This window comes from Lonchura striata, chromosome 35 (assembly GCF_046129695.1).
Source record: "Lonchura striata isolate bLonStr1 chromosome 35, bLonStr1.mat, whole genome shotgun sequence".
NCBI lineage: Eukaryota > Metazoa > Chordata > Aves > Passeriformes > Estrildidae > Lonchura > Lonchura striata.
In genome coordinates this window covers 3,718,300-3,726,304 of record NC_134637.1, presented here as the reverse complement: position 1 = coordinate 3,726,304, position 8,005 = coordinate 3,718,300, and positions in this window count along the sequence as shown.

Here is an 8,005-nt window from a genome sequence, read left to right as displayed (position 1 = left end):
TGGTTTTGATTGTTCTGTTTAACATGAAAGGAACAAACTTAATTCTAAATACAAACTATATTTATGATAAACTTAATGTTATGCTTTTGATTATCTAATTGATTGTCCCTCTTTTTCTTTTGCCATTGAAAAGCAATGGTAAAATGAACAGAAAAATCACAGGCATTACTAAAACTCATTAAAACTTAGTAAAAAAGTCTATAACATAATTAAAAACACACTTATGAAAAAACCCAAAGTCTACAATCTTCTGTGGGTGAAACACAAATCTTTGCACAATCCACTTTTGCTGTGCATCCTCTGATTCACTTGTGGAGAGATTAGTGTTCTCTTGAAATTGATAAGTTTAACATTCTTCAATGAAATCTATCCAGATTCTGCACCTGCTAAAACACAAATAAACTCAACACTCCCCACAGGGACTGGAGGGTCCTCTCTCAATTCTGTTTCCTAAAATTTGCATGAAGGAATGGAAATATCAACATCTTGATAATAAACATGAAAAAACATCAAGAACAAAACAATGCATATAGTAAAGAAACTAACAACAAATAAAAATCAATCAGATAATACACAATTAATATTACATATAAAATCACAGTTACCAAGTGCTACACTATCAAATTGTCATCCCAGAGTCTGCAGCAGCTGATAAACCTTAAAACAACAGAGATCTGGATAAAACATGTCCGGATCTTGTTTCTCCAAAACTCCCTTTGAGGCTCAGCTGCCATATATGGTCAAATTGTCAAGCCAAAAGGACTTGAATACTTTTTGATGCAGAAAACACTTGGGTCAATCACAACATCCACGTAGAGCCAGAGCTTGGCCAGAGCTCAAACTCTAATTGGAGGATATGTTTTAACACATTATAGAACAAAAGTCCTAGAAATAACAGTTATAAGTAAAAAACCTTATTATTAAAAATTTATCAAACTATCAAATAATTGAACATTTCTAAAATCTCTTTTAAGACAAAAATCCTCTAAATATAACAAACCCTTTCTTTAGAAATCTGAAAATTTGAAGTCTGAAATCTTGAACTAAAATTTGGACAATGAATTTTAAAGGAAGATGAATTGCAGCTGTATAAAAGATTGGATAAAGAAAACACATGAGTAATTAAAAAATCAAAAACACAGGATCCTGAAAAAACATCTTGTAGTCAATCACCTAAAGAGACAATAAAACATATGAAAACTGACTGTAAATACTATAACAACACCTTAATACCTTAATACCTTAATAATAATTCTTATCACAAAAATCAGACAACTCACATTTTATGATCAACTTATTAACAAGAAATGTTTAAAATAGGTTAAGACAATCCTTTTAAAGCACTCATACAACATTAGTAACAATCAGTAATTATCATTACCTACAAAAACTTAACAATCACTATTTATCGTATTATCTATAAAACTTAAAAATCATTATTACTTATATTATTATCTATAAAAACCCAAATACAGAGATTACAAACTCAATACTGAAATTCCATCAGATGACATTTTCTCAACTCTTTGTTTTCAGAGACATTTTTGGTAATTAAATCATTACTAACATTTTTATCTTTATATAGTGATTTTTGTACATATCATATTTGAAATAACATTGATTCACATAATGTTCATCCTTCGTGGTATCTTGGAAAACACTCGGTACTGCTGTACTTTTTCATTACGTCTTCTGACTTTTGTAAGAAATTGGAAAGATGCTGTTGAAATTTTTGCTGTAGTGTTGCGATCCCGCCATCGGTGGCGCTGCTGCTCTCGGCGTTGTCGCTGCCATGGCAACCAGGACTGTGCCGCCATCTCCGCCGCCATTGCTGGGCGCTGCGGGGAGATGAGGGGCGGCGCCGCCTCGCTCCCGTCCTTGTTGTGCCACCTTCTGGATGGGAGAAGAGACACCCCCGCCACGGCCGCGCCCCGCCTGCTTCGACTGCAGCACGGCTGAGCCCCCAGGAACGCCCCTCTCCCCCCTTGTGCTGCTGCTCGGCAACAAGGAGCCTTCCGTCTCTCGGCTGATGTCCGCTCCGCCCCGGGCTCACCTCTGGCTCGGTGCTGGCCGTCCCCGCTCTGTCTGGCCCCGTGCCTGCTCCGTTCTACCTGATCCCCGTTCACACAAAGTGAATTTGGGATCCCAGTCCCGTTGCCATAAAGCAATTTGGATCTCAATTTCCAGCACCTCAATGCTACTAGTGTCTATGGGAGGTACAGGCATTTCAGAAGCAGAGATGGGAATGGGAAAATTTGTGAGAACCAGAGGGTTTGGCTCACTGGAGAGAAGCGAGGGTTCACATTCCTTATTTTTCTCCAGAGCTGTCCGTATCGCTTCCACTGCCCTCTTTTCTGCCTGACACATTAGCAATTTGTTATCAACCACTCTCCAAAGTTTACTCATTTTCTTGCCTGGTTTATCCTCATCTAACACTAATTCCCACAACTTATCCCTATATCTTCTCCATTCTGAAAGTTTATGAACACTATGGGGGTTAATGAAAAAGCCGTAAGAATCAGCATGATGCAATAGTGAAGGGAGATCCTTATCTAAGTCAATCCCCCTAATCTGCCTTTTTCTAAGAGAAGCACTAAACAAATCATATGCTGCTTGGCTTTCCATGATTACGTCGGTACCGTTGCTGGCTCCTTCAGGCTCCGGCAGTACGTATAGGCTGAGCCCGCCGCTGCGGTCACTCAGGGCGCGGAGCAGAGAGTATTGGCTCTTTCGCCGTCCTTCCAGCTGCAGGACCCGAACCCCAACGCAGCACCTCTCTCGCCTTAGGCTCGGATCAGGTCCCTGCTTTCGGGCGCCAGTTGTAGGAGGGATGCCGCGGGAGACAAGACTCATGATATCATGATCATCAAGTCTCAGTTTATTGTAACAGATTACACAGTTTATATATGTTCGTTAATTAGCTCATACATATTGTAAAAGCCAAGCTCATGATTGGTTGCTATGTGACTTGTACTATTATCTTAAAAGTATCTTTATGATCGATACATGCCTGTCCAGCTGGCCTTGCAGTTAGAACAGCTTAGTACCCCTTTGTTCTTCTCTATCTACTTCTACATACCAAGCAGTTTCAATATCCTGCTTTCTGCACACCATCTACTCTTCAGGGCCATGCGAACTTTGCAGCAGACATCAGCCCTCACATCCCTGTGGGAGCAGCTGCAGACATGATCAGAGATTCCCCCCGTCTTCATTCCTGTGAAAGGGTGAAGCCCAGCTGTCCTTTCCTTCTGCTGCCTCCTCTCCTCAGCTGAGGATGTCAAACGCCCCAGGAGCAGGGAAATCCCCATGCCCTGCTTCCTTGTGGCTGCAGCCTGGAACATCCACTCAGAATGAAGAACATTCTGACATCCCTGCTGAATGACACCAGGAGGAGGTTGGTGAGAAAGGGAAGAAATTGTATTTTGATTGGAAATACAAGTTAAAAAATTATTTCTTTCCATCCCATTCCTTTTCAGTCACTTGCAGTTTGTTTTTCAGAGTGCCATCTTCTCAGCTGATTGTGTTTGTGTCCTTCTTTCTCTCCTGCCTTTCTTTGCCTGCTCTGTTTCTCTCTCAGTGTCTCCCTTGAGCCAGGGCAGCTCCCTCCTAAGGCCCTGCCCTGATTTCATTCCCAATCCATGATCTACAGCCATGGGTGAAGTTATGAAGGCTGGCAGTGAAATGTCCCTGTAGGATCTTGCTCCTCTTGGTTTCTGGCTCCTTGTTAAGAGCTTTGCCTTCAAGGGCAGGAACATCTTTTCCTGGCTGGAAACTGGAATTCCAGCCCCTGGGAGTGTGTGCCATGCATCCCAGAGGGGTATTCCTGAGGCTCCCAGGGTGCTGCTCCTGCAGTGCCTCCCGAGGAGCTGTGCAGGGCAGGGGACAAGGTGCAGCAGCTGTGTGAGCTCCCAGAGCACACAGCAAAGGTGGATTTGCTGGGCATTTTCTGGCACATTCACAGCTGGAAGCAGAGGGAAGAAGGAAAGGGAAGCAAGTCCCTGACAGAATCACGGAACTATTGGGGTAGGAAGGGACCCTGCCAGCAGGTCCCAATCCCGTGAGGGAGTGTCAAAATCCGCTTGGAGGAGCAAGGTGTTGTGATGGCTCGTTTGCCAATCCCCAAAGTGTAAAAAGGCAAACAGCAGGGACCCATCAGTTTAATCACAACAAATGCACCTTTATTATTGAGTGCCAAGAGCAAATGCAATAGAGGGGACAGAAAGGAAATAAAGGATAGAATGAAAAGGAGGGGAAAGGGGATTATAGGTACCAAGGCAGACAAAATCCTCTCTGGTCCAGACAATGACAATCCATTTTCTTGCATTGGGGAGAATCTCAAAATCTTGGCTATCTCAGGGGTCTTTTATGATCCTCTGTCTAAGGGGGGAACAGGCAAAAGACACTGAAAGTCTATTGAAGTCATTGAGGGGGAACAGGTACAATGAAGAATAAGTCCATTGAAGCTACCGAGGGGGAACAGGTCATGTTATCAGCACTGAATCACAGACATTGTTATAATAGTTACGACCTTCTCCATCATGTCCATCATTTCTATAGGTCCATTTATTCGCTGTTGTGGGTGAGCTTCAACCTCAGCTCATTGTCACCTAGTGTCACTTTCCAGACTCCCTCAGGGACTTTCTTCACTCCGGAGTGAAGAATCCAGGCCTTCTGTTCTTTCATCTTGATTGCAGTAAAGGCAGTGAGGAGCACCTGGTAGGGTCCTTCCTACTGTATTCCAGGCTTTTTTCTGCAAAAGACTTAACATATACATAATCCCCAGATTGTACATCGTGTACTGGTCCATCTAATTCTCTGGTTTGAGCTCCAGCCACATATTTTTCAATTTCCCTTAATTGTTTGTTCAAGGCTACCATATATCTATGTAGGGTTTCCTACTTGTGTTGGTGTGATTCCTTCTTGAACTGCATATGGTCTCCCATATAATATTTCAAAGGGGCTCAACTTTTCTTTTGTTCTTGGTTTTGTCCAAATTCAGAATAATGCTAATGGGAGAGCCTGGGGCCAAGGTAGGTTTGCCTCTTGTCCCAACCTTACAATCTGTTGTTTAATCAAATGATTCATCTTTTCCACTTGGCCACTCGATTGAGGATGATATGGGGTATGCAGCTCCCAATCTATCCCCAGGTGATGGCTAATTTCTTGCACAATTTTGGAGATAAAATGCGGCCCTCTATCTGAGGATATGGTGGCTGGAACTCCAACCCTTGGTATTATTTCTTGCAACAGTGCTTTGGTTACCTCTCGTGCTTTAGCAGTCCTAGTAGAAAAGGCTTCTGGCCAACCTGAAAAGGTATCAGTCAATACCAGGAGATAATGATATCCCCCCTTCCTGGGTAATTCTGTAAAATCGATTTGCCACTGCTGCCCAGGTCCGCAACCTTTCCCAATTTGTCCAACTTTAGGCCTTGGGATGTTTTTAGGATTAGTTCGGAGGCAAAGGCTATGCTGATGAGTTTCTTGTATTATTGTGCCCTGTAATTTCCTACCTATAATTTTTCTTTTCAGATGGTTATACAGGGCATCTATTCCCCAGTGTGTTTTTTCATGTTCTTTTTGCACTAATGACCACAACAAATAGGAGGGCACTACAAGTCTCCCTTCCTCTGTTACAGCCTATCCTTCTTGATTATAATTTGCTTTTTCTGCCTTAATAAGTTTCTTATCCTTTTTATTGTACACTGGCTTACCTTCAGTAGAAATCTTTCCATCTGGGATCAATGTTGCCTCCACTGTCTCCTCAAATGCCTCACCTTTGGCTGCATCTTTTGCCTCTCTGTCTGCCAGCATGTTCCCTTCTTCCAATTCAGAGCTCACTCTTTGGTGTGCCTTAATGTGCATGATGGCTACCTTCTCAGGCAGTTGCACTGCATCTAGTAGCGTCAGTATCTCTTGTGCATGCTTAATATTCATCCCTTGCAAATTCAACTGTGCTCTCTCTTTCCAAACGGCTCCATGTGCATGAACCACCCCGAATGCATACCTTGAGTCCGTGTAAAGGTTAATCTCTCTTCCTTTTACCATCTCTAAGGCTCAAGTTAAGGTGATTATTTCAGCCTTCTGTGCAGAGGTGTTTGCTGATAAAGGTCCAGACTCTATGACCTCTCTGCTTGTGGTAACCGCATACCCAGCATGCCTTTTTCCACTGATGACATAGCTGCTTCCATCAGTAAACCAAGTCTCAGCACCTTCGAGTGGGATGTCCTTCAGATCCAGGCAGCTGGAGTTGGTGGCCTCAATGGTCTCCAGACAGTCATGGATCACTGGTTCTCCCATACCCCCACTGAGAAAGGAAGCTGGATTCACAATCTTAGTTACCACAATTTCAACATCATCCTCTTCTACTAGTACAGCTTGGTACTTCAGAAACCTCTGTGGAGAGAGCCAATGCCCCCCTTCTGCCTCAAGGACTGCAGACACTGTGTGGGATACTAGCACAGTCATCTTCTGACCTAGGGTGAATTTGTGTGCTTCTTGGATGTTCACTGCCACTGCTGCAACAGCTCTGAGACACCCTGGCCATCCCTTAGCTGCTGTATCCAGCTGTTTGGAGAGATAAGACACTGCTCTCTGGTATGGGCCTAAGTTCTGTGCTAGTATTCCCAAGGTGGCCCCTTGTTTTTCGTGGAAAAACAGGAAAAATGGTTCACTCACGTCTGGAAGTGCTAAGGCTGGAGCTGACATGAGGGCCTTCTTTAGTTGGTCAAAGGCTTGGGTTGCTTCTTTTGTCCACTGGACATCTCTGCTCTCTTCTGTGATCAGGGCATACAGAGGTTTAACAAGTAAGCCATAGTTATAAATCCATAGTCTGCACCACCCCGTCATGCCTAAAAGGTTCTCAGTCCTTTCACTGTCTGAGGTCTTGCGGTCTGACATATTGCTTCTTTGCGATCCTGGCCCAAGGTCCTTTGTCCAGCGCTCACTTTATAACCCAGGGAAATGACTGTTTGCCTCACCATCTGGGCTTTCTTCTGGAATACTTGATACCCCTGCAGGCCCAAAAAGTTTAGGAGGCTTACCGTCCACTCCTGGGTCTGGGTGGCTATCAGGAGATCATCCACGTACTGGAGCAACTGTCCTTCTCCTGGTGGAGGTTCCCAAGATTCCACGTCCTTGGCAAGCTGTTCCCCAAATATAGTAGGAGAGTTCCTGTATCCCTGTGGTAATACACACCATGTGAGCTGGTTCCTTCGTCCAGTTTTGGGGTTCTCCCATTCAAATGCAAAAATTTTCTGGCTGGCTTCCTGGAGAGTGAGGCAAAAGAAAGCATCCTTTAAATCTAAAACTGTAAACCATGTTAGTTCAGGTGTTAAACAAGTTAACAAGGTGTAAGGGTTAGGAACTACTGGATACAAGTCTTCAGTTCCTCTCTTAACAACCCTTAAATCTTGTACTAATCTATATGACCCATCAGGCTTCTTTACTGGCAAAATGCGAGTATGAAAATCAGATTGACACTCTTTTAACGGTCTTATTTGCAAAAAATTTTCAATAATTGGGCTAATCCCTTCTCTATCTTCTTTCTTCAGGGGGTATTGTTTAACCCTCACTACCCGTTCTCCTTCCTTAAGCTTGATATGTATAGGTAATGCATTCTTTGCTCGCCCTGGTATATTAGAAGCCCATGCCCCAGGGAATACTTGATCCATTATTTTCTTGAAGTTTTTCTCTTCTTCACTTACAGTCTCCAGTTCTTTGGTTATTAACATTAGGCTCAACAACTCCATGTATTGTTGGTCCTTTACCTCCAAGATAATTTCTCAATTTTTAAATATTATTTTTGCATCCAGCTGCTCTAGCAGATCCCTGCCCAAAAGTGCAGATGGGGCATTAGGCATATATAAAAACCGGTGAATTCCCCATTGCTTTCCCAATTTATATTTTAATGGTTTGCAAAAATATGCTCTTTCAGATTGGCCAGTAGCCCCCTTTAACATAACATAATCATTTGTTAGAGGTATTAGGGCCTTATTCAACATTGAAA